This window comes from Haliaeetus leucocephalus, unplaced genomic scaffold, assembly GCF_000737465.1.
Source record: "Haliaeetus leucocephalus isolate CR32 unplaced genomic scaffold, Haliaeetus_leucocephalus-4.0 Scaffold340, whole genome shotgun sequence".
In the NCBI taxonomy this organism is placed as follows: Eukaryota; Metazoa; Chordata; class Aves; order Accipitriformes; family Accipitridae; genus Haliaeetus; species Haliaeetus leucocephalus.
The window spans coordinates 6,402,378-6,428,645 of NW_010972776.1; the positions used below are offsets into that span (position 1 = coordinate 6,402,378).

The window sequence follows — 26,268 nt, forward strand, 5'->3', positions numbered from 1 at the left end:
TAAGGACCGGGAGAGATCACTCACCAATTACCATCACAGGCAAAATAGACTCAGCTTGGGGAAAATTAATTTAATTTATTGCCAATCAACTAGAGTAGGATAACAAGAAATAAAACCAAACCTCAAAACACCTTCCCCCCACCTCTCCTTCCTTCCCAGCTCAACTCCACTCTCAAATTCTCTCCCTCCTCCCCCCCAGCAGTGCAGGGGGAAAGGGAATAGGGGTTGGGGTCAGTTCATCACATGTTGTCTCTGCTGCTCCTTCCTCCTCAGGGGGAGGACTCCTCACTCGTCCCCTGCTCTGGCATGGGGTCCCTCTCATGGGAGACAGTCCTCCACGAACTGCTCCGGCGTGGGTCCCTTCCACGGGCTACAGTCCTTCAGGCACAGACTGCTTCAGCATGGGTCCCCCGCGGGGTCACAAGTCCTGCCAGAAAACCTGCTCCAGCATGGGCTCCTCTCTGCACGGGGCCACAGGTCCTGCCAGGAGCCTGCTCCAGCGTGGGCTTCCCACGGGGTCACAGCCTCCTTCGGGCATCCCCCTGCTCTGGCGTGGGGTCCTCCCTGGGCTGCAGGTGGAGATCTGCTCCCCCGTGGACCTCCCTGGGCTGCAGGGGGACAGCCTGCCTCACCGTGGGCTTCCCCACGGGCTGCAGGGGAATCTCTGCTCCGGCGCCTGGAGCATCTCCTCCCCTCCTTCTTCACTGACCTGGGGGTCTTCAGGGTTGTTGCTCTCACATGTTCTCACTGCTCTCTTTGGCTGCAGGTTTTTTTCCCCTTCTTAAATCTCTTCTCCCAGAGGCACCACCACCATCGCTGACGGGCTCAGTCTTGGCCAGCAGCAGGTCTGTCTCGGAGCCAGCTGGCATAGGCTCTGTCGGACATGGGGGAAGCTTCTAGCAGCTTCTCACAGAAGCCACCCCTATACCGCCCTGCCCCGCTACCAAAACCTTGCCACACAAACCCAGTACAGACCTTCTTCAACTACCAATATACCTAATATTTACCAACCATGCATATCTACATAAACTGAATAAAATGTATAGAAGTATACACTTTCTAGAAAGCAATGCACCTTTCAAGTCTCTGGGTTTGGTATCAAGTACATATGGCATGATTAATTAGAGAAGAATTTCTTAAGCATTGTAGGAACATCTCAAGAAAATCAATGGCCATAAACATGAAGAATCTAAGAAGCTAAGCTGAAAGTAAAAAGTAAAAAAAAAAAAAAGTGCTTCCACTGAAGTGCAGTGGAAAGACAAAACCATCAGCATTATTTAAACAAAGGAGAAGCTATAGAAGTTACCATGACCAGAATTTTGCATCAGAGATCTTGCATAGAAGTTGCTCTGTTCCTTTAACCTTAAATACCAAGTTTCTAGAACAGTATTGTGTAGCCACAAGTTTCAGCTGCAATTCCCAGGTATAATATAATGCAAGATGCCTACAGATACTAACTCAGAACCAGGCAGTGCAGTTAAAATATCGTAATGATTTGCAAACCAGCAAGGTTTTATGAGCCAATTCAGATCATCTCCAATTTTTTTTTTATGTACTATATATATATTTATACAACAAAAGAAAAATGAAATCAGCATGACAACAGTGTTAGTCTTTTTAATGTCTGCAGCATACTTATGTTAAGACTTCTGTCTTACTACACCTTAAAACTTTCTGAACATTTTGAAAGTGTTCAAAAGCACTTAGAATGTTGGGATTTATTCTCCTTATTTTAGGGGGATCACATTATTATTAGAATTAGGTACTTATTTTGCAGCAATTCCCCTACTCCGCAGGTACAAGTAAAGGCTTATGCTAGCTGCCGTATAAATGTTACATAGTCAATCCCTTGTCCCAAGAGCTGAAACTAAATACAGTCAATGTATGGCACAGATATAAGTTCAAGTTCCAAAACTCATATTTAAAAAACATAGCAAACCTTACAGTGATTTATATTCAGAGTTCTAGCTCCATTCATGAGGATGAAAATCAGGTGAGAGCTTCCCAGTCAGCTTTCAGTCCAAGACTCCTTTCCTACACTTATGAGTGTAAAATACCCATTTCACCTCTTTTGTTAAGCAAGATGCCATTAAGGAAACTTCAGGATAAATAGAATGAAATATCATATATAACGGAGTTCCACACAAATGTACATCCAGGGAGACAAGTAGTGGCTTATGCTACATGAAAAATAAGGCCTCCATTAGAAAAAAGGCTAGTGACAGTAACTACCCAAGTAACAACAAAAGGAGTGATGAAAAAGCCTGCCACTAAGGTGAATATTTACAAACTCTGAGACCCATTACTACTGGCTTGTTTTTACTAGATCACATTGTAGAATGTGTAGAATCTCTCTTGAGCATCTTCTAATTGCCATCAACAATATTGCGTTAGTAGGTGGTAGTACAGCATATTCTGTTATACACCACTACAAGTCCCTTTAAGCATGCCAATTAGACCCATTTTAAAATAAGTATATTTAAGGTGTATTGTAAAATGCAGTTATGATTAACTGAGAAATAGTCACTCAAGAACTGTGCGTTTTCTTTAAACAACCTTAGTTTACAAATCCTGTCATTTTTCACTATAGCTGTGAGTTGTCATTCAGGGGAAGCTGTCATTGTACTGACACATTACAACATGAGCTCCAGGGTAATTGCGCAGATTAGGAAACAAAATATTCATGTCCCATTTGAATGAACGGAAAAATTGTAAGAAGACAAATGTGTGTGTGGTTAACTTAGTAACGTAGCTTGTCTTCTGACATATTCCCATGGGGACTGGTAACCCAAACGTATGCACTACATGAACTGACTTGTTTTGGATACTTCCCATGTTATCGCTAATTTCGAAGAGAGATTGTCACATGTAACTCACTGTCCTTTACAGGGCTTTAATCACTTAAAACGTTTAATGCAAGTTCATACATACCAATTTCTGGAAACCAGAGAAGGGAATGGATCAGGCACAACAGTGCAATACCTAAAAACTGAAACATACAGACTTCAATTAAAAAGTAGCGGAAATTACAAATAGAAGAACAGAAGTGTATAAGTAACTTGGTAGGGGTTTTTTCCCTCCAGTTTCGTGAAGGTTCCAGAAGATTTGGCAAAACCAACATTTTTATCAAAACCAAATAATATGCAAATCTGCCATAAGTACGGATTTTCCTGCAGTTTACTAAATCTTGAGTAAAAATAAAGATTGGAGACCTGAAATTTCTCCCAAGGTAACAATGTCTGTATAAAAGTCCCTAGTCTACCTGGAGAAATCCTGAAAAACATCAGAAAGAAGGCAGAAAGTAGCTTATCCTGCTATGCTAAAAGCTACTAGCAAGGGATTATTCTCTCTCTCCTTTTTCATTCACAATGGTGTTCTTGGGAACAGATTTATTTTGTACTTACGGTGTCTAATAACAGCTGTTATGCATTTATTTTCCCACTATCCTGACACAGTAATGTTATCCTACTTAACTCTGCAACTCTTTCTGACATAAAACTGCACCCACCATGACATTCTTTAATACCGTAACAAACTGGCAGTGACCTAGGACTTCATGGCTGTTACCAGTGCACACTCCAGTTGATTTAACTCCCCCGTAGTACTAATGGATAGAAGTCATTACAATATAATTGCTACTAATAATATAAAACCTATAAAACAGAAAACACCCAATTTTAATGCCAAGATTGGCAGACACATTACTTTTAGAAACAAATATTTAAAGTAGCCTTTAAGTAGAAGAATTGTTCTGGTTTTTCTTTTTCTTTTTTTTTTTTTTCACATTAGCATACTGATATTTTTCAGACACTTTCATAGCTCCATTTCAGTACAACATTACATTGGCTTTGAAACTCAACAGTAATAAGTCTCATTCCCACAGCACTAGCCTTGCCTTCTGATCGTGTTTCCACTATGCTTCTGTTGCTTTGTTAGACTTGATGTTTTGCCCATCACATACTTCCTCATACAAATCTCAAATGATGGATAGAGAGACAGGATTTTCTTAAGAGAACTTCTCAGTCATTATTAACCTCCACAAAGTACATTTATTTCTAAATAGATTTAACTGGAGGGTAAAGGAGGGGAGACACTAAAAGAATAACAGCCTTGTCCACAATTCCTATTTCTTTCTAAGATCAAAGACGACTCATTTTAAACAAACTTCTTTTTTAGTGACTGGTTCTTTTCAAAAATGGATGCTCTATGTAGCTAGAAATGTTTATTTGTTTGTTGCAAAAGACTTTTAAGCATAAAAAACTTAGACATTTCTACCCATCATTTCTTCTTCTCCTTAAGTACCCTTTAGAGTCTAAAAAGTCAGACTCACTCAATACGTGACTTCCTATGTAAAGTTCCCTGAGGTTCTCAGGAATTTCCCTTTTTATGGCCAAACCATCATGTGTTTGCAGCTCAGTGCAGTGAACCTGGTGAACTGGTTTATAGTTTAAAAAAAAAAAAAAAAAAAAAAAAAGGGGGGGGGGGGGACGGGACACACACAACACCAAAGAAAAAAGACTACTACATTGAAAGAAACTCATTTAGACAGAATTCATAATGTTGCAACTGAAAGCAGAACTCAGGCTTATGGAGCAGACACCCCACCCACACCCATCACTACCATGTCACCTCCTGTATCATCAGGGAAGTTGTCCAAGATTCAGGAGGCACTCCCTCTTAGAAGCAGATGAATGTAAACACAGGGAAAAAAAACAACTTGGATAAAGTTAACGGGTTTTTCATTTATCTGAAATTAAAAGAAACAAACCACCAAACCCAACCAAAAACTTGTAGTGATTCGATCAAGCTTAATATGAATGAATAACACAAGCTAGAAAACGCAAGAGAGAAAAACAGAGGAAACTCGAAAGGAATCTAAAGTATCCAAACCTTATTGGAAGCAGAAAATTTGGGCAGGGGAAAGGCAGGGACAACGACATCAGCCCATTAGAAAATGGAGAGGAAAAACAAATACTAATGACACCAAACCAAGAGCCTATGTATGTAATGTCTTAGGAAAACCTAACTGTAAAAAGAAGTATTAAAACTACTGAAGTACTACACAAAGATACTTAGAAGACAGAGCAAATACTAATCATAAATGCTTTCATTGATCCTTTCGTATGGGTGGGGAATAAAGTTGATGACATCTGAAAAGCTTACTTCAGCCATATTTTTCTATGATCTGCAGTTGCTATACCACAAAATGTGGTACGTGAAAGAAAGTTTACTTGTATTAAAAATTAAAAGCTTATGTCTCTTTTACTTCGGCAAACACCCTAGGAGTTCAGAAGGCATTAAAGTATTTGTTTACTCTATCTTGTTACCTATTCTGCAAGTTTTTATAACCTTGTAAAATATAAAGTAGCACACTGTATAATAGCTTTTCCAGTATTCTCTTAAAATCCTTCCCAAACAGTAGCTTAATCTCTTTAAACACTTGTCCAACATTCCCTGCATGCACTGACACCATGGAACATCTTCCAATAATAAAGAAAAATAACAGCATGGTATTTATTTTATTTTTCATTTCTCTTGAGCAGTTAGCCATACTTGTAAGATAATGATTACTTCATGAATGATTAACCCATCATGTACTTAAGATAAATAGAAGACATAAACTTTGAGTTGTTTATTCTGCATTTTCATTTCCAAAATAGAAGGATGGCTTTCTTTTTGCAATTTCATGCTGATTACATTCTGTATGAATATGAAAATATTAATCAGCGGGACTACCCTAAATATTCCTAAAGACATAAGCCACAGAGGAATATGTCAGTCTTTTCTTTCAATAACAAAACGAAATAAAATAAAGCAAAGAAATAAGCTGGAATAAGCATGTCGTAAGTATTTTTCAGTGGACACACTTTTATACAGTATTTTTGTTCCTCGCAAAAATTGACTGATAGGCATAAAGTGGGTGAGCAGTAGGAAGCCTAGTCTGATTCCTCTTTGACTTTCTGAGATTATTTTGCTCTTACTGGAAATGAACTGGAGCTGAAATGAACATACACGGTTGTTTTGTTTGCTTCACAAATGAAAGCTTGTATTTCCCTTGACTTTCTCTATGACAGAGTGTACAATCAAGCTCAAGCTGCGGACAGCGCTTTTTGTCTGTACTGCAATCATTACCAGAACAATACTGGCAGTCAGATACAGCAATACAATCCAGCACTGTATCTCCTGGCTAAATCCACATATGAATTTGTATTAGATATAATCCAGCGATAAAAGGCCATATTTGAAAAAAGACCATTTAGATAAGTTCCTCATCTACATTTAAAACAGCAGAAAAGAACCCAAGAGGCCATTTAAAATAAACAAGGGGCATTCACACTGGGAACATCTCAACATTGGGAAGATTTACAATTCCGTTTTCAAACTTAACAAACATACCAACCTAAAGTTGCATTTTTTGAAAAAGAACTACATTTCAGGGTCACATAAAACTTCTGAAATGCAGCGTATGAATAGAGAACTACCATACATCTCACATTTTATGCAGACTGCACTCAAAAATGAGTTAGGCTTTTTGTACATTGCTTGGAAAACCATCATTCTGTCAACTGTGGTTCTGTATAATTTTGGTACATACTGCTGAAAACTGCTACATAATGTAAAAATAAAAAGAAAATTTTAATTATACAAAGTTTTGCATTCACCTGGGTCAGGGGAAGTGCTTTATTGCGTAGGAAGTCCATCTCATGTGAGCTTCCCCTTAATTCCTTCTGCATTTTCTTTATTTTATCTGTCCTGCTGGTTTTAATACAAATTACAAACAACTAACATGTGACTTACATGCAGGGCCCCTAACATGTAGAAACAAAGATGGACTTAGGTGAAGCCTGAGACAAACTGGGGTAATGTGAATGCAGTGGAATGTAGTGATTACAACAGGAGGAGCTTCAAAATATTTTAAACAATCCACACTCTTGAGAGGTAAGACTAAAAGCAAACAAGACAAGGCACAAGGGAAAAAGTTCTATGCATGGCTTCTCCTCCTCGTCCATTTGCTTAATGCCAAACAGTGTTATTTCGCCTTTTTTCTGTAACTTTCTGTAACTGCGTCTCTCTCTTCTATAGGGGGGGAGGTATGTGTTTATTTTTTAGAATTATCGTAGTTGAAGCTCAGCTGAAATTAAAGATCACAAGTTAACAGATGTCAGAAGGAAACATATTCAGCGATAGCCCTGCTTAAGCATTACTGTCTTCTTCCTGCTTGGTTCTATTTAAACATGGAGGAATGATGCCTTTAAAAAAAAAAAAAAAAAAAAATTGAGTGACTTTGAAACTGCCTGGGATCAACTGGGATCAGAAAACACACACTACTTCTTAAGTAGAACTGGTCAGAGGAGAACCAAATCAAGGGTAAAAAAGCAGAGGTAATACCTAGGTGAAAAATTAGAATACTGATCAAATTTGTAGCATTACTTAACTCACTGGCTCACAGACACTTTAGGCAAGCAAGAGATTTGGTAGGTAGATTGTCAACCGATATTACTTCAAATAGATCTAGCGAAGCTGACTTACCCAGGTTTACAGTAGCTTTTGATCTCCAAGAATGAAGGATTTTCAGAATTCCTTTAAGTTTCAAAACTGTGAGGAAAGATATATTTATAGTTCACGATGACAGGCAACACTGAGATGGAACAGAATCCATTCTCAGTAAAGGGAGAAAGATAAACACAAACCAACAGAACATTACAAAAATCCAAACAACTGCAAAAGCAAGCTAATAACCATCAAATTAAAAATAGATTATTTTAGTTCAGTCTCTCAGCTCTCCAATACTTAATATTGTGCGTTAACTTTCCAGATAACCGTCATGCTGCAACTTCACGTGCATGTTTTTATTCAGTAATTTCATATTGTACTGTCTTTTTTTTTTTAAAACCTGCATAAATTAAATCCACAAAGAGTTTACATTTACTGCTGCTAAATACCTGTTCAAAAAGAAATCATAATTATTTCATAAGGAAATCAAAATAGCATGCGCTCCTTGTTCTCATATAGCTGTTCTTCTCACCACTCTTTCAGAAAACTTTTAAGATCTGAAAAGCCAGTAAAATCAATGTGGTAAGGATTAGTTTTAAAAAGAGAGCAACATAAACTCAGGAAGGAAAAAAACCTCATTCCCACTGTCCTTGAGAAGGAGGACAGAGCAAACAACTAGGAACTATACTTGCCTATGAAAAAAACACCAAAAATCATTAAGTTGTCAATAAGACAAAATTATTTTAAAATAAAAGCAAATAGATGATGCTATAAAGAAAAAATACATTAAAATAATCACAAACAGGAACAAAGAAGATGGTCATCTCTTCTGTTCACTCCTGTAGTTTTAAAATCCATGTCCTATTCTGACAACTTTACAATATAGTACATCACAGTGTGTCTTCATATTTGACTTCTGGCACAAAGGACACCAGCTGTCTGGTAAAAAAGCCTCAGTTAAAAGAAATTATAATTTCAAATTACAATTAACAAAAATAGAGTGTCAAGAAGAACCTTTCAAACAGTATCAAAATGCAGGCTGTTTACTAAAGTTTTCATTTTTTTTCTTTACTGAATGCTTCATTCCACATTTTCCATTTTGATTATCTTTGATTTATTTTATATTCACAATGAGCAGTTTGAACACAAGAAGAGAACGTGAAAGGTGGAGGATGTTTTTAATATAACAACTAAAAAATTCCTACATGAAATTTCTCTTTTAAAAAGTTGCAAATCCTAAGGAAAGCTAGTAATAAGCTCTCTCCTACCTAGACAAGTTTACTACCATAAACTATTGATGCATTTATCTGCTCTTTTGTTATGCATTCTTTTTTCTTACCTTTTCATACAAAAACAGATTAAAGCATACATACTCATATTGATGGTCCGAGTCTTTTAAATAATACTCTGTGTTACGACTACATTTGAAGACTGCTTTTATACACTATACTTATAATTTCTGGTAGTTCTTAAAACATTCATCCAAATCAATAAGACTTAAGGGCACCTGACAGTTCAGATTTCTGGGTAGCATTGTAACTGACAACAGTTGTGTGCTACTAAAAAGTCAATTTAATGTCTATCTATCTAGTGAATGATATTTTTTAAGGAAGTCACTGAACTCACGCTCCATTGGAGACCTAACCAAGGTATCAATTAGAGATATTAGAGGTATCAATTTAATAAAGTCTGTGTCCAGCTTCTACTGAGAGTTTTGTGAATATCAAGTTTTCTTTCACCATCAGCAGCAGCAGTTCACAGTAATTCTGGCTTCCTCACTCCCCCAGAGACAAGGTTTCAGAGTTCAAACAGTACAGAGCTAACACCTCCTACATGGTGTTAACTTGTAGGAAAGGGAAAGTAGAAAGTTTTTAGCAGTGTAATAGTGGGAAAGAAATGACAAATGAATTTTGTGTCAGCTGATTTTGTGGCAAACCTTTTCTGCTTTACGATGGAAATTAGGATAACAGAAGTCAGAGTTACCAAAGTAGCCCTCCACATGTTCTAATCTTCAAAGAATTACCACATGCATTTACTACCAATAAGTCATTTTTAGACTTTTTGTAGACATTCAGATGTGGAGATTTGGCATAACTTTGGGACAGATTTTATCAGGAAATAATTTGGCTTAGTGAACTTGTTCTCCAGCACTGTAATACCTGTATCTGCATGACAGATTAAGCAGCACATGGGAAAATCAAGATAGCATTTTTCAAGGTGGTTTTGCTATCCTGCTAATGATCCTTCCCCATCCACTTTGCCAGTACAAACAAGTGAGAATGTGTTAAAGCAAGACCAGATATATAATGACAGAGACAAATGAGACAGAGGCTTCGTGAATGTGGTGCTGTCACAGTACAGAACCGAACTGACATTCTTACTGTAACAGACACAAAGCACATTTCTTAGTTAAAAGACTGAAAATAGGCAGAAAAGGCAATAGTTACATAAAATATGCAGTTAAAGGATTACTGAGGAATGTTAATTAAAACATTTTACCCCACTTATTACACATACACTATTCAGAATTCATAGATTTTTGAGAACTCAGGATAATTTTACCATAATGATCATCTTAAAGATGGTGGTTAATTGAGAAATATAATGCTTACCAGTACTTTGAGGGCTGGAGTTACATGATGAAAAACGAAATACCAAGTAATTCAGATTTTTAGATACTGAACTAATTTCACAGAAAAGAAAGCTTGCATATTTAGCAGGAAGCCATCAAAATTCAAAATAGAAGCCAGCTTGAAATAAATGATGTCTTATTTTAGTGAGCAAATTTTGTTTAATTGCACTTCTGAATAGAATTCAGCTTTTAATGGAAGATAAAGTTTTCCGTGAGCAATGCATAATAAAAAGCACAGCACAAACACAGCACAATAAAGAATATTTCCACTCTACATATACTCAATCTAGACATTATGATTCAAAGATATCACTTATCCTTACTAAATCAGGGAAATGTTTTGACATGAAATCCAAGCTGAATGCCTCTCTGAAGGACATTCAAATCCTTCTCTAATACTAAAACTCAATTCACCATGATGCTATTCCCACTCTGTGCTTATACACTGAAATCAAACAGCTATTTTAATTATTACAATATAAAAAAGTATTTCAGAGAGCTGGGGCCCTTTGGAGTGGTATTCTATCAGAGTTAACAATTTCAGCCAGAGGAACTCAATCCTCTCAGCTCTCTAGGTTGCCACATGGAGGAAAAACAGAAGTTTTCATGCCCTCTTATGGGAAAACTCTGTCTGGCTGCCATTCTTCCCCAGCTCTCTCCCTGCTAAGAAACAATTGATCTGTCAGAGCTTCAAGATGAGCTGATTAAACAATCCCAGGGCAAGGATTACAGCCCGGTATCTCTAGTCCACTTCCTTGAGCAACATTTCTTTCCCCACTCTCGCATAAGCTATTATTTACCATATTCTGTTCTTTTGTTTGTTTGGTTTGAAGTTTGTTGTCTTTCCTCATTAGAGACATTTGCATTCCTAGGGAAATGTGCACCTGATTTACATATTTGTTAAATCCAGAAATATAAACAGTCTTGAGTATTACTACACTGACAGAACGTCATGATGTAAATAATGCAAAAGTGTCTCATAACAATTTCAACACATATCTCTCAGGGTAATTTGAGCAAGTGCTCTATGTTGTGGCATTATTAAGAAAATTATTTTGATGCAAGCCAAAAAGAGGCAGAGTTACAAGTAAAAACATGTTAACTTATAATTTTGTCCAACTTATTACAGAGAAGAGAATTAAATGGGTGAGGGGGAAACATATTAAAAGTCAAGCGAGAAATTTAAAGAAAAATATTTAAAATTTCCATTGCCTTGTGAATACTGCTGTGCTGCTGCCAGATTTGCAGAGATGCCTCTTGAGGGCATAACAGCCTAACCACAAGAAATTCCGTTGAGTCACGACATTTTGAAGAGTTGAGTGTACACTACTTGCATCCATCTAATATTTTCTTTGAACTCTGTAGAGTTTTACACAATTATCGTGTACTTCTTTCAATAGAGAAGGACATACCAAACATTAAAAGGAATTTTTCACAACTTCTCAGGCCTTATTACCATCAGCTGTGCTGCACAGAGTATTAGACTTTCACAAAGACTGAAAACAGTCTTTTTGTAGTGATTTTAAGTTATAGTTGTTATGGCACAAGTTCAAGTAAGCTTCAGTTATTTTATTATCTCTTCTGTTATGGAAGCTACCTAGAAACTGTGAAGTGCCCTCAAACTGAAAGGCAAAAATACTTCATTTTAAAGAAAGAATTGTCTATGGCATCAACTGACCTAATGTCTTTCCTTGTTACGTATGTAATTCTCTTTATGAAATATTTTCGTACTGTGGAAGTCAAATCACACCTTGCTTTCCAGAGGTCTGCCTCCCAGCCCTCCCCACAAATGACATGCAGCTTTAGAGATTGTTTTCTAAATGGAAAGACAAATAGTTTCCCCTGCTTTTTGTGTCTCTCTTGCTGTTTTCATTTGAATACATAAGAGCACTACCAAAGCACAGCACTACCAAATATTTATTTGTAGATAAATAAGCTGCTGACAAACATTTCATTCAAATCAGAGCAACAAGGCAGATGGGTGACTTCAGTTTACTCTCAAGTGTGTCCGCTATTTTAGGAAATGCAAATATTCTCACAGGATAAAGGGCAAAAAGTTCACTCACTTTTTCCCCAAAACTGAACATTTCAGCCCTAGAATGTTCATGGGTGAGATAGAAACCATGCACACAGCTGAATGCAAAAGCCAGTGAAGAACATGGCCAAGGGCCCAGTGGTACAAGGTTTGGTTTATCTTCAAATGCAGGAAACTACTACTCAGACAGAGCTAGGAACCAGACACAGAATAAAAAGGACTTAAAGTTCCTGGTAATTCCTATAACAGAGGGAGTCAGATACCACATTATTCAATCACCGCTGGTTTCAAAACCACTTAAAGCCTGTGTGTGTAACATGGTGATACTGTATAATTATTGTAGGAAATAAAAGCATTAGCCTGGACATGAGTCATGAATGCAAACATTCTTCCCCTCCAAAGCTTAGAAAATTGTCTCTAATATGCAACCAACAACATTATTTGACCTTTAGAGTTGATACTGCATAAGTCACATTACCAGAGTCCCTGTTTTGAAATCCTCCTCCTATCTTAGCTATACTTACACTTAAAAAAAAGGGGGGGTGTGGTGTGGTGTGATGTGACTGGGGTGGTGTTCAATACAGTTAACTCTATATACTCTTACAAAATAAAAAGAATGCTTACTTTTTCATAAAGCATTAAACATCATAACTTTATGTAGTATCTACTGATATAAAGAAGCACATAATCATTATTGCTAAATATAGAACTCGGCAATAAATTCTTTATTTTATATTTGTTACCCCTGCAAAAATAGGGGTAATTTTAAAATCAGATACTGGTAGAAACATACTGATAACGTAATTATATTATAAACACACTATTACAATTCTGCTTTGAATTTTAACACCTCAGTTTCAGTATTTTGAATAAAATGTGTATAGTGAAAAATAGAATACAGTTGCTCAGAAGATTAATCAAAAATAGAAGCCAACTTGAAAACAGAAAAATCAACCAAACAAAAAAACAGATACGCCTTAAAAGACATTTTTTCCTCCAAAATCTTTGAATCAAGTTAAACTGGAAATGTGACAGATGAAACAACCCCAAAATACCCAGAATGTAGTATTTCTTGTATTGCTACTGATACAACAGACTACAGCACTTTCAAGCCTTTGCTCATGAGATCTTTACCCTATTCTGATTTGAATAGCAGGCTAACTTTTTTCTTCTTTTTCTTTTTTAAGCTCAAGGGCATACTGGGAATCAGACTATTATGCAATTTCCCCAAATAGGAAGATTTCCATGACAAAGGCAGACAACTTAGCACAGTGCTGTGTGAAATAGAAAGCTGATGGCTGAAGCTGGAAAATGCCAAGGTTGGAGCGCGCAGTTCATTCACCTATTCATCTTCCAATATTGCTCCCTTAGTCTGCTGTGAGGTGACTGTGGCACCAGCAAAGGAGCCAGCAAGGGAACAGAAGTTCACAGTGGCAGGTGTGGGGCTGTAACACGTTGTCTTGGACGAAACGTGTTACAGACTACTAATGGAAACAGCAGAAGTCCAGGACAAACAAAGGAATACCTTTGCCTTAGAACAGAGCTTGAGAAATGGTGCTAAGGAATTCAAAGTACTGAGTTACAGCAATGTCTCAATGTCATTAGGAAATCACACAGCATTAAGCGAGACTATATTTAGAAGTAACAGTGAGATTAACGTATTAATGCAATCCCAATACCCATCTCCTCTCAGATACTATGCAGCAAGGCTACTAAATTTTCCAGACTTTCATTACTTTACCTTCACAACTACTGTGTAAGTCAAAGCTCTTATGCCAAGGATAATCAATTATGTATGTCTGACCTAACTGTAACTAGGGATTTTTGGAATGGGGTTAATTATACACAGAAGCCATTCTCTTATGCTTCCAACCTTGTGACTTGCCCAGACACCAAATTTAAATTTCAAACGATCAAACGTAACCTGGATACATACAAAGTTGAAAGAAATAGCCAATTTGTAGTTGTCAGTCTTCATCATTTTGCTTGTCTGGGGAAAAAAAAATAAATAAATCCCACCACTTAAATAATATTTATGCTACTTGACACACACAGGAAGTACAGAGAGCTTACAGCTGCAAGCAAATCAGTCTCTTTGGATGCAGTTTGTTTCATAAAGCTAGTTTACTATTACATGCATATAATGAATAATTTCCATGTTGAGAGTTTATCATCTATAAGAACACACTCGCTTTCGTGTTCCTATTTAAGTTACTGAGCGCTACCTCAGTTTATGCAAACACATGCATCTAACATTTTCTCTCTAAACCTTCCTCCTCTGTGCTCTAGCATCTTTTGCTTTCCAGAAGAACTTCACCATTTCTAGTTTTCCTTAATATTTTATAACAGCAAGCGTCATTTATAAGGCAGATTTAGAGAGCTTGCAGTCAGGTGGATTTCTGCTTGTGTGTCAGACGATTGTATTTTCTTACTATAATGTCTATGTAGTTGATAGCTGCAGTCAGATAACAGCAGAAGAGTAATAGCACTAGGAGGCATATGAGCAACCTAGGGAAGTTATGTCTATTTAATGGGGACGGATTGTCCCCTGTGAAATTGTTAAAGCGTAACACACAAAACAATGAGTCATTGGTTGAGAAAGCAGCCCGTTCTGTTGTAGAACAGCTTCAGAAAAGCTGTTACCACCTCAGTAAAAGAGGTGAACCAGAAAGCTGGAACATTGACTCAGCAAATTAATGCATGAGCACATGTTGCCACAGATGCTGGTACTCTGAAGACTGGTTTTCAGCTACGGTTATGAAATACAGTATTTCAGAAGCATTACCTTGTAGGTTACAGAGAGCTAAAAGTAAATTATTGCTTACTAAAAAGCAACAGTGGCTCCAGAGCTAGCTTATATAATATTGATTTTCATTAATAATTGTCCTAAAAGTAATTTGAATGTTAATGAGAAAGCAAAGCAAGTTCTCAACATAGGTGGGAATTCTGTTGTCCAAAAAATAGATACTACAGAAGTCAGCGATAGCATTCTCTGCTAAGATTTCAAACACTATAAATATTAATTATGCCTTATATTACCCATGAAATCACACATGATTAGGGAAGTCAGCATACTATGTTGTATGTATAGATTATATACAGGGTTAAGAATGTTTACATTAAATTTTTCTTTTAATGTACAGCTAGATGTTAGCATCTGCTAATGTGCTTGCCACAGTAGAAACAATACACTCAATTTCATGTTTTACATGAAAGTCCTAAATCTTTTCATCTATTATCATACCACATGCAGGAATGTCCATGTTGGATAGAAATGTTTCTAGAAATCCAGCCCCGTTTTCCTTATATATATTGTACTTAAATTCCTATTGCTTTGTTTTGAACTCGTTGCTTACAAGAGAAACTTAATTTATTAGAAAGATCACACTAGAAGCAACACAAACACCACGGTTTACTGTGAAAATGGGCAAAAGCACTGCAACAGTTCTTTATCATTGCTCATTCTTCCAAAATGACAACTTTATATAACACTAAGAAGAGCTGACTGCTTTCTATCCTGTTGTACTGACAGCTTTTGGCATAGGCAATTATGACTCAATTTAAAAAACCCGAGAGAGAGCATTTGCGCGTGAACACTAGAGATGGGCCAGCTCTTTTTTAATCAGCTATTAAGCATAACAAAATGGCATTTGAGTTCTCTCTGGTCATTCTTCACCTTCCAGATTATCTGAAAAAAACCCTAGTAGGCAAATGAGGAAGGTTCAAAAAATGAAAATAGAGCAGAGAAGAAGCAGTGATTGCAGACGATAGTGGAGAATGGTTAATATTGTAAATCTTTTAACAACAGAATGCTTATTCTAGATGAAGTAGCACTTGCTTTCACTAGAAACAGCCATTTATTTTTCATGCATCTTTCCAAGGAGGATAAACTGGAGGAGGAAAGTTGGTACATTTTATCTCCATTATAATTCAGGCATCGTGTGACAGCATATTTCTCACCAGCTTCCCAACCTATTCTACATCCCACAAACTAAGCAGTTAGAAGTCTGTCATATTAATAAAACCAGAAATACTAAGGTTGATCATCCCTAAATCAAATGATTTGTGACCAAACAAAACAGAGCTGTAGCAATTATTTTTCCCTGTGTGACCAAATTTTCATTTTTTATTCCTAAAACGCAATAATTAGCTTCCAGGAGCAATACTGTGTGTTACCCGATTGGTGAATCTTTCAGTCCTGGGGTATGCAGGTAGTCTAAGGCAGTGTGTGTGTGCTAATTGTCACCTGCTACTTGCATTTTCCTTATCAACCATCTGGCTTCCGACTCAATAGCTAGCAGGGCTCCTGATGTCAGTTACACTCCTAAAAGAAAAAAGATTTATGTCAGCATTTCAGTTCTTCTGTGGTAATAAGTGAAATAGCTGTAGACACTGAGACTCCTCTTCCACTGTCTCCAAACACATCCTTCTCCAGTATTGGGGCAAGATTTGCAGAACGGCACAATACTGTTTTCTAAAGGGAAAACATGAAGAGGTTGTGATGAGAAATGAGACTTGCTCCCCAACAAATATTTGCCAAGTCCTCTAACAGTCTTTCCTGGAAACAGATTGTTCTTTTGCAATCAGCTAAAAGCAAAATAAGAAAACCAAACTATTCATCTGTTGAATATCAAGATTGCAATTCAAACTTCTGCTACCATTAGCTGACCAAGATATTTCATAATAGCCACCACTGAGTTCAAGTCTGATGCCTTCTTCACTTTAGGAAATTACTGTAGCAAGGAATACACATGGCTTCAAAAGTTTCACTGACCCATTACCCACCCCGTATCTGTAACTTGGGCCCCAATGGTTCAGCACCGCAGGCAGTGAATGCTGGTACTAAAGCTGCTCTAGTTTTTGCTGCCTCTGAAACTGTCACCACAAAGCATCCCTGGGATGAGAAGACATTTTGTATTCTGTCTTACATAGGGGTGCTTTCAGTAGCTTTTTCATCTTCAGAAGGTGAGAGCTGAAGAACAACACTGCAGAATTTACAGTATTTAAAAAAAAAAAATTGAAAAGCATTTTAATTGACTATGCACACATTTGTGCTGCTGACATCAGTACGTATTTGGGACAAGTTGCTTTGGAAATACAAAAAGAGAGCTGACAACTCTTGGCATGTCAATTCTCAATAGCTCAGAGAGTGCCTAGACTCAGAAATTCTGTGGTTTATATCAAAATAAATGCTGATAGCAAAACTGGTCATAACTCCCGTTATTAATTTATATTACTCTTGTTGCACTTCCCCTCTTCTGCCTCATAAGTACATTAGTCTTTTCAGAATAATTTGCAGGCTAGTTTTGTGGCAAATCCTACGATCTAGGCTTTCTTTCAGAAATTTAGGCCTCTGCTCTACACTTCCTAGATAGATAACCCACTGACTTCTGTGAACTTCAACTGATTTTCCTAAGCATTAAGAATATGCTTGCTTCCTTTTGTCAGATATAAACACAGAATTATTAATGTTGGTATAGTAAATTAATATTAATACTAGATTTACGCAAAAAGTTTTTAAAATGCATCTAAAAATACATACGCCTTAACGGAGACAATTAAGAGTTAAATTGTCCTATACCACATGCTTATGCTAGGTATTACCATTGCTCGATACCTAGTGAGTTAGGTACTCCTATTTGAATAGCTGTTTAGGTACAGGTGGGATGACCTCTCTGTTAAAGGATTACCTAATTTGGAACTGTTAGCAGTAATTAGAAGAGGAACCAGGTAGTGTCACAGCTTCAGAAGTGCATCAGTGTCTTGCAGAATGTGACATGTATTTCGGTCAGCATTTTTGAATGCATTAATAGCCCTGGATTGTAGAAATCCACAGGATTTCTATTGCCAGGATTCCCAAGCATCTACAGGAATATATTTATTTAAGCCCTCATTCCAGCTTAATTCCATCCTCTTACTTCTAAGTGCACTTTTTTCTCTGAAGTCAAATCAAAATCTCAAGACAAAAAAATCAAATTCAATCAAGGCTAAGCTGGAGAAAACAAATATGTTGTGGGAAGAAGATGGGAGTTTGCCTAGTTATATCTTTCTCAAAGAGTCAGACAGTAAAACTAATTTTTCCTTGTCCAAACTCTTTTCTGATAGCAGCTTATCACAGCTGTAACAGCTTATCACAGAAAATCAGTAGTCTCGAACAGCTAAAGATCTGGCTCAGCCTGTCTCAGACAGCACTTGTGGATGCTATTTATGTTATTCATGTCTGTGTATCATTTTTCAGGCTTGGCAGTTGAATTCTACTTCCAGGTCTGAACTCAGAAATCTAGATTATCCTGAAACTATCTATGTTCTGCTCCTTCAAACATTAATTTGTTTATTATGCAATTACTTTTAAAAAAAGTTGGTAGCTTAGTAAGACATCAAAAATAATGTGTTTTTTTAATGATTTTTAAATTATTAATGTTAATCAGAAGTTGGTATTTTTTCTGTGACTCGAAGACTATCCCATGATTTCCTGTGTTATTGAGAAGTGACAAGGGGATTGTTCTGAAGAATTGAGATGAGATCTCATATGGAATAGGGAAAAATAATCCACCTCTGACTTTTCCAAAATCCGCTAGACATTTAAATGCTCTTGAGGATGACTGAGGACATAACCACATATTCTGAGGAAGACACATACATGGACAGAAAGGATTAGTAACAGGCATGATAAATCCATTTAAAAAAGGATTTAAAAAGTAGTAAAATTCGTAATAGCTGTAAAAATGAAAACTATCATTTCTTTGGCATGCCTAACTGAACCTAGGCATCCTAGCTTACTGAATGTCACCAAACAGCTCTAGAACTTAAGAGTATGCATTTTGCAGGGAGCAGGGGACTTTCCACACAGGTAAAATATTGACATGAAAGACAGAGACAGAAGGCTGGAATCAGCAATGCTTGCTGTAAAGTTTGACAGGCCGCTCACACCCTAAAACAGTTCCACCACTTCAGCAGAATGTGTATTTATTCATCTGTTCCAGTCTAAACACTTGGCTTGAAATCTGAGGCAGATTATTCAGAAAATACTTTCAGAAGCACACACAGCACGTTATTCTGTCTGAGCAGTGCAAGAGTTGTGCTAATAATACCAATTAAATGGTCTTTTGCCTTTGTTATCTTCCAGGTCAGTAGCAATGCAGCTAGAAAATAAAAACAAGCATCGAGATGAACTACATATAAACATATAAATTAAGAGCTTTACAGATGTAATTATGAGTGTACAAGTAATATTTATTTCCAGATAAAGCACTTACAGATGAGCCAGTTTTGCAATCTAAAAGCCAGTAAGTAAGCCTAATTGAATGCCCAGACAGTCATACATGTAGTCAATGAACACTTACTTTGCTATTACGATGAAGATTGATGAATAGTTTTGGACACACTGTACCCTATATTTTGGCAGCTATCCTCTATCTTTGACATGCTAATTAGTAAAGATTGCATTGTCCTTCTATAAACCACAGAGCAGAAGTGAAGAAGGAATACCCACCCTGAAAGAAATATTCAAGTAACATTTAAAAAAGCCCCAAAGGTCTTTTGTTGGAACACATTAGAATGACATGCCTAGTACATTACAGAAATTAATACATTTTTGTGTTCAGAAGTTTTATAATCAAATCTCACAACACAGTCTTCCCTGAACCTCCAAGAACAAGACATTTTGCATCACTGCAGATTACACTGTTAGTATTGGTCTATTTTCTTTTATTTACACTAAATATGCATTAAATAATGCAAGAATAGTATGTTGAAATGGCTTACCTTCTGTGCCATTTCTCTTTTTGTCAGAAGTCTACTCTTCTGCACTCTTGGAGCATTTTGTCTGCTTTTGCTTTGCCCTGCAAAGATATTTTTCTAAGCAATTAAGTCAGTTGCAACTAAAAGACTGGAAAAACATGAGCACTCTTCGGTTTGCTAGAAGCTGAAGTGATATAAGCAATAGAAAGCTGCAAAAATCGGCAGCTCACACTGATGAAGACAAATCCTATGCTGACATACACTTCTACAACTCCACTAAGTCTTCTGTTCTCATTGGCACAATTTTTCTACATAAATGAAGAAAAACTCTTATGGTAAAATTATCTATAGTTAAAATTACTATTTATATTTACGTGCATTGTTAATTCTACACATTACATAAAGTATGTTTACATACCATATGTTTAAAAATGTATCGCCATATCATAATGCAGTTATAATCAAAACTACAACTGTTAAAAACTCTTATTTTTCAAACTATGTTCCATTAAAATGAAACTGTCCTTTTTATTCTGGGTTATTCTTGGGTCTGTGCATTTGTATTTCAGTGAAAGGTAAACTGATAACACCATTTTATGTCTGAGATCACTTAAATTAGAAAGTGACTTTTTCCACAGGATAGTGTGGTGATGCCAGGTGTGTAGTGCCCCAAAATGACTATACATATCCAAAATCATTTATCTGGTGGTAGCTAGAGGAAAAAAGGTGCAGTTCATCAACTGGAGAAAGTACATGACATTCTGATTGCATCTTTTTATAAACCTCTGATTGATATTTCTCCTTAAAGTGCTGATCAACTCTAGCATTTGGGACTTGACATAGCAACATCCTCTATGATCCTCACTGGGTAAAGATATACACGCTTTTTGAGGAGCAGCTGCTAACATAGTTCAATGATGGCCAGAAAATAATGACACAATACTTTCTTCAGTTTTAACTGTTTAACTTGGTTGTACAAAATAACTCTGTAAGGTATGTTGTGCCATCTTTTTTAAGGATCCAGTCTTCAGAAGAGGAAAGCTCAAAGAGAAGTGAATGAGTTTGGATTCAGACAGACATTCTTGCAAGAAATGTTCATGCTATTGTCCTCAAAGCGTTGTCATAAGCTCTTGCCCTATATCCTTTCTTTAGAGATTCTTGTTTTGCTTTCAGCAGCGCAGTTTTGAGCGTGTTAGCCTAGCAATGTGCTGGGAATATGGTGCTGTCACGTTTCACCCTCTCTCCACCAAAGAAGGGGAAAAAAAATAAAAGGCCCTCACACTAAATTGTACTTCTAGAATATGCCAGTCACAGGAACTACACTGGGCTCTGAAAAATCATGCCAAGGCAGTGATAAGCAAGGTTTCATTGGCTGTTTTTTCTTCACAGACCCATTCATTGGTTAGAGGCTCATTAACAGATGACATATGAGCAAAAATTCTGCCCTCAGCCATTATCTCAAAGTGAAAATACGTCAAGGAAGATTCATCTGGACAGCTTCTCTGCAGGAACATGCAGGACAGGATAAAGCATGCCCCACAGGAAACATCCTGCAGAGTTCCTACAAGTTTTCAGCAATGTTTCAGTCTGGATATGGAATTCCTTCAAGTGAACGCACCTCCCACGTCCCTGAAGCTACAGCTTTGCAAGCCTATAACTACAAGGCTGGTAACATAATGAGCTCCCTGCAGACTTCTTCCTAACACATGCAAAAGAATGTGCAAAATATAAAGTAATATTGCTAATTAGGCAGAAAAAAAGCCCTGTAATTCTAGTCCCCCAAGCAGCTGGGCTGTTCCCTTCCACTGAGGGCATCAGGATGACCTTGTCCCTGTAACGCTTAGCCTTACTGCAGAAAAACTGCAGTGCACAAATGCTTACACAGCTTTCTGAAACTCAACTTCTAAAGACGCTGGGAGACCAATGTCTTTTCACAGGAACATTCTCTACTATCTATGGACATAAGCTTTCCAACAAGTGGCCAGCTCCTTTATTGACAATTATATTGATGGCTTAATAGCAGAAACAGAAAACAAAGATGAACTAGTGTTGCACATGTAGCTGTTTCCATAGCACATCGATTAGAGAATGATCATCAGTGACAGTCAATCTGCAAAATCAAGTTACTACTACAATCCCCAATGATCATCTCTTTCCTGAAATTCTTCACATTTTATAATTTAACCTACCATGTGCTGTCAGGGTTACCTTTAATAAATGAGGCTTATTTCAAGCCATCATAAGTCTCGTGCTGAAATATAAATTAAGAAAGACTTACTAAAAATCAGAGTGACCATCCATAATTGAATAATCCTGAGTGAAGAGAGACTGAGCAGGAAATAACAACCTATAATAAATACAATTTAATTGTTGTACAGCATTGAGAGCTTCCTAGAAGTTTTCAGGGAAAACAGTTTCCCTGGTAATGTCGATACAATAAAGCCCAAACTTCCCACAGAAACAGAAATCTCTCAAGATGGACTGTGCACTAAAATCTACTCACAACAGCCCAACAGGGTGTTTCTGTGGGATAAAAGAGACCAGACTTCAACTTCCTTTCTTGTCTTTCTGCGGCAACTGACTTGAAATTCATTCTCCTATATTAAGTGGCAGAGTTCCTAACGCCCTACCTAGTCTGGACCAGGAAGCTGTACGTCTGTCCTAGCTCAGTTATCTTTATTCATTAAGAAGGTCTCAAAGCTGAACATCCTTTAAAACCTTGGATTTAGTATGACTTGGAATAGGACATTTTTGATATGTCAACTTCTGCAGGCTTGAAATTATTTTGAAAGTCAACTCCAACATGACTATCATTGTGATACATTTCTCCAAGTACAGGCATTAATAATTTTTTGCCAATAAACACTTAAACTGAAAATGCAACATTTATAACTGAAGGGTAATAAAGCTTATGTAGCTGAATAATAAGATTTAACATATTAAGCTTGATCAGAAATTGGAAAGCTTGTTACTTATTTCTTTGTGTTTTCTTGAGCAGTATGCTCAGCAGTAGACTGCAAGAGGTTATTAACAGGAAGAAACACAGACAGGGCCAAATCTGACTAAAAAAAAAAAAGGGGGGGGGGGGTGGAGGACAGAGGGAAACTTTGGGAAGGAAGGAGCAGAAATTCCTTCCCAATGCAAATTCTGGTATCATAAGTCAGGCAAAGTTTCACAGCTCCTGAAGCAAAAACAACAGAATGAGAACCACAAGAAGAATAGCCCTGCTGAAGACCATTCTAAGCCTGAATATATCTCCTAGGTAATTTGCTCTAAGAAATTTCTCTGTATATAACTTCTACTTTCACACATAATTAAGAGCTGTCATGATTCAGGTAAAGAGTTGCTGGAAGTAGGATAGTAATTGCAATCTTCCAGCAGGGATAGATGTAATAAATAGTAAAGATCTTTCACGAAACAGTACCTGCCTCGAGAACAGAACTGCTGTCTCTGTCACCTTCCAAAAGCACGTGGAAATCTGCTATGGTAATTTAACTTGGAAACAAGTAGAAACTTTACTGGATAGTGCTTTGCATACAAATGGTATATGAGAAAGAAGCAAGAGACTACAAAAGAGATTCAGACTAGCTGAGCATTTTGTAGGGGCGGCTGAATGTGGTGTTAAAGAGGTTGGCACCCACCAGCAAAAGTCTCTTTCCATCTCTCATTTACACCTCATTTTTCACCAAATTTTTAAAGAAACAGAACCTGTGAATTCTTTGTAAATAAACAAGATTGCATTTTTAAAAGTCCAAAAATTTACATGTAGCATTTTGCTTACATTCTTTCTTTTTCTGTCTGAAACATCTTTATGTATATGAGTTACAGCCTGCACATAACTTAACTCTATAAAGCATGTGTTCTCTTCTCCCTTCCTACCTTTTAATAACATTCACAGTTCACATGTAACATCACAGAAACCCCCAGAGGGTAGTTTCATTGCTATTCTGAATATATGTATTTGGAGTAATGTGTTTCTCCTCTGAGACCAATATCTCCAGTGGCATTTTTATAAAATCTGTTCAGCACTAATATGAATGCATATGCATTATACCCTCCTTGCAACACGCACTACTGTTCAGAATGAAATTCCTCACTGCTTTCTTCTGAGAATTGCTTGAAGCCTCAGACATTAAACAGTTGTACAGAAGCTGATAAAGTTTTTAACTATTAAGATGTAATGCTTTGAAAGATGACCCATGAACCAAGACTTTAAACATTTTTGCCTACTACAGCTAAATGGACGTTTATCAAATGCTTACTAAATGGCTGTAGAACAAAAATGAAAATGATGAATACTTCATGCAGAAGGATTGAATTTTTTCCTGTCTAACAAAGTAGCATTAATCATTTTCTTCCTCCCCTGCTAAGTTCCCGTATTTTCTTCAAGTGATGTTTTTGAAGTTGGACATTTTGCTTCACCATTTTATCTGTCAAGCAACTCAAAGAAATCAGTAATCTTACTGGAGTCCACTAATGTTTACATCTTTTCTTCCTTGTCTTTATTTTCTTCTGCTTTTATCAGCAGTGATTATTTACAGTTATTTTCAACAGCTACATTCTCTGATGCATCAACAGAAATTAAAATCATTATCTTACATTATCAATTATGATATCTACCTGACTGAACAAGAAAAATTAAGTAAATACGTTTCAAAGGGGCATAAAAAGGACTTCTGAGGCAGCAGGAAATTCAATCATTCAACAGATGTGTTTCTTTGTCTTAATATGTGTAAGTAAATTTTGATGTATGTCCTAAAAAAGTCATACTAGTGATTTAACCTGTAAACTAGTTGTATTTCATAGCTTTCCAATAAAATTTGATGGTTTGCACTTGGGCCTAATACACAAAACTCCTGAATTTTGATGTGTAATATCTTTTTTGTATAACCAATACTTTCTATTTATGAATTGGCTCCCTCTTCCTGGGGGTGGGATGGAAGTGGTGAAAGCGTTTGAAAATAGTTCTAATGTATCAGCAGAGATACAAGCTTCCAAACAGCACATAAAAAAATGCTATCTCTTCATTCTAACCCACCTGCATAACCTTCCCATACATTGCTTGTTCCTCGAGGACCTCTATTACTGCCTTTATTTTCTTTGGCACAAAAGTTAAATTCTCTCTCTCCAATTCTGGTATCTGCTAAACTACGTATCAAAAGGGAGTGTATTGGCTAGTACTTCCAGTAGTTTTACTCCACTTGAAGTTTTAAACATCCAATTACTGGCTATATTAGAGAAGGCAATAAGTACCAGCAGAAAAACTAACTCCACTCTATGATGAAAAATGCAAAGATTCTCAGAATCACTCTAGGACCTTATTTCTTAACTGACAAATTTGAACAGGGTCCGTTCCCAGGTGGCTCAAAGAGCTGACTGATAAATAATTTACCTAAAAGAAGAAGGTCTTTCACCTTACCTGAAAGAAAAGCATTGCTACTAAGATTGCAGGGCAGCAGATTTTTGTTTGTTTGTTTCTTCAGTGGGTTGACACTCTGTCCTCTAGACTGTGCCTGAAGTAAACTCTGGAAAGGAACTTTAAGCAGCGTGGCTGGGAAATAACCTTCTCTGCCAGGAGGCGGCAAGAACAGCCTGCAGTCTCGTAACAGGTTAGTGGAGAGACACTAACAAGGCTAATCCAACCAATGTCTTAAAAATACAGAAGCAGCCACTAGTAACAAACCAATCTCAATATTACAAGTAATACAAATCAGCTCTGCTAGATTAAGGCAACGTTGGCAAAAGGAATTCATAAAACAATATTCTCTCAGAACATGTACCTTTCACAAAACACAGACTTCTTTTCCCTTTCACCAATATAAATGTTAATTTCTTTCAGCACGCTTTTTGCGCCACGTAACACTTGGGCATACATGGCAAAACGTATGAACACGGGATAGCCACAAGCTAAAGGTTCTTACAGGTCTTATTATTCAGGGTGAAATTCCCATGGCTGATATTCTTACAGTGATCTAGGATAGCCCTAAGTTATAGCCTTTTGGTTTTGCTGAAAAGTGGAAATTCTGCTGATCTTCCCCAAAAGATCCAGTTAAAGGTTGTGTAGAACTGCTTTGCATATATAAGAGATAACGTCAAGAACATTGGTAAAGAGACTAGAATGCAGTTTTGAAACATTATTCAGTTTCCTTTGTTTCTTAATGGAACAAGCCTGAAAAACATCACATTACAAACTAGCGCTGAAGATGCTTGTATTGTAACAATTTTTTGTACCACCTCTCCACTACTGAAAGGCTTCTTTTCTGCTGAATAAAAATGGAAGAACAGACAGCAGTTACAGGCAGTAAATATGACCCCCAAACAAAGCACAGTATCAAATATCAGCAGAACTATTGGCAGTCCATCTTCA

The 26,268-nt window shown here is 37.0% G+C and overlaps 1 long non-coding RNA gene across 2 annotated transcripts; it reads right to left on the reverse strand.

Moving 5' to 3' along the window:
* Positions 1–1,677: 1,677 nt before the first annotated feature.
* Positions 1,678–25,654, reverse strand: LOC104834812. Of its 2 annotated transcripts, XR_774657.1 has the most exons (6): positions 25,321–25,654; positions 19,926–20,002; positions 16,338–16,485; positions 14,098–14,151; positions 7,531–7,596; positions 1,678–2,982 (listed from the first exon to the last, which is right to left on the reverse strand). It is a non-coding gene; the product is annotated as an uncharacterized LOC104834812 (long non-coding RNA). The 2 variants fall into 2 exon arrangements; XR_774656.1 differs by lacking the exon at positions 25,321–25,654 and having other exon boundaries at positions 19,926–20,026.
* Between the last annotated feature and the right edge of the window lie 614 nt (positions 25,655–26,268).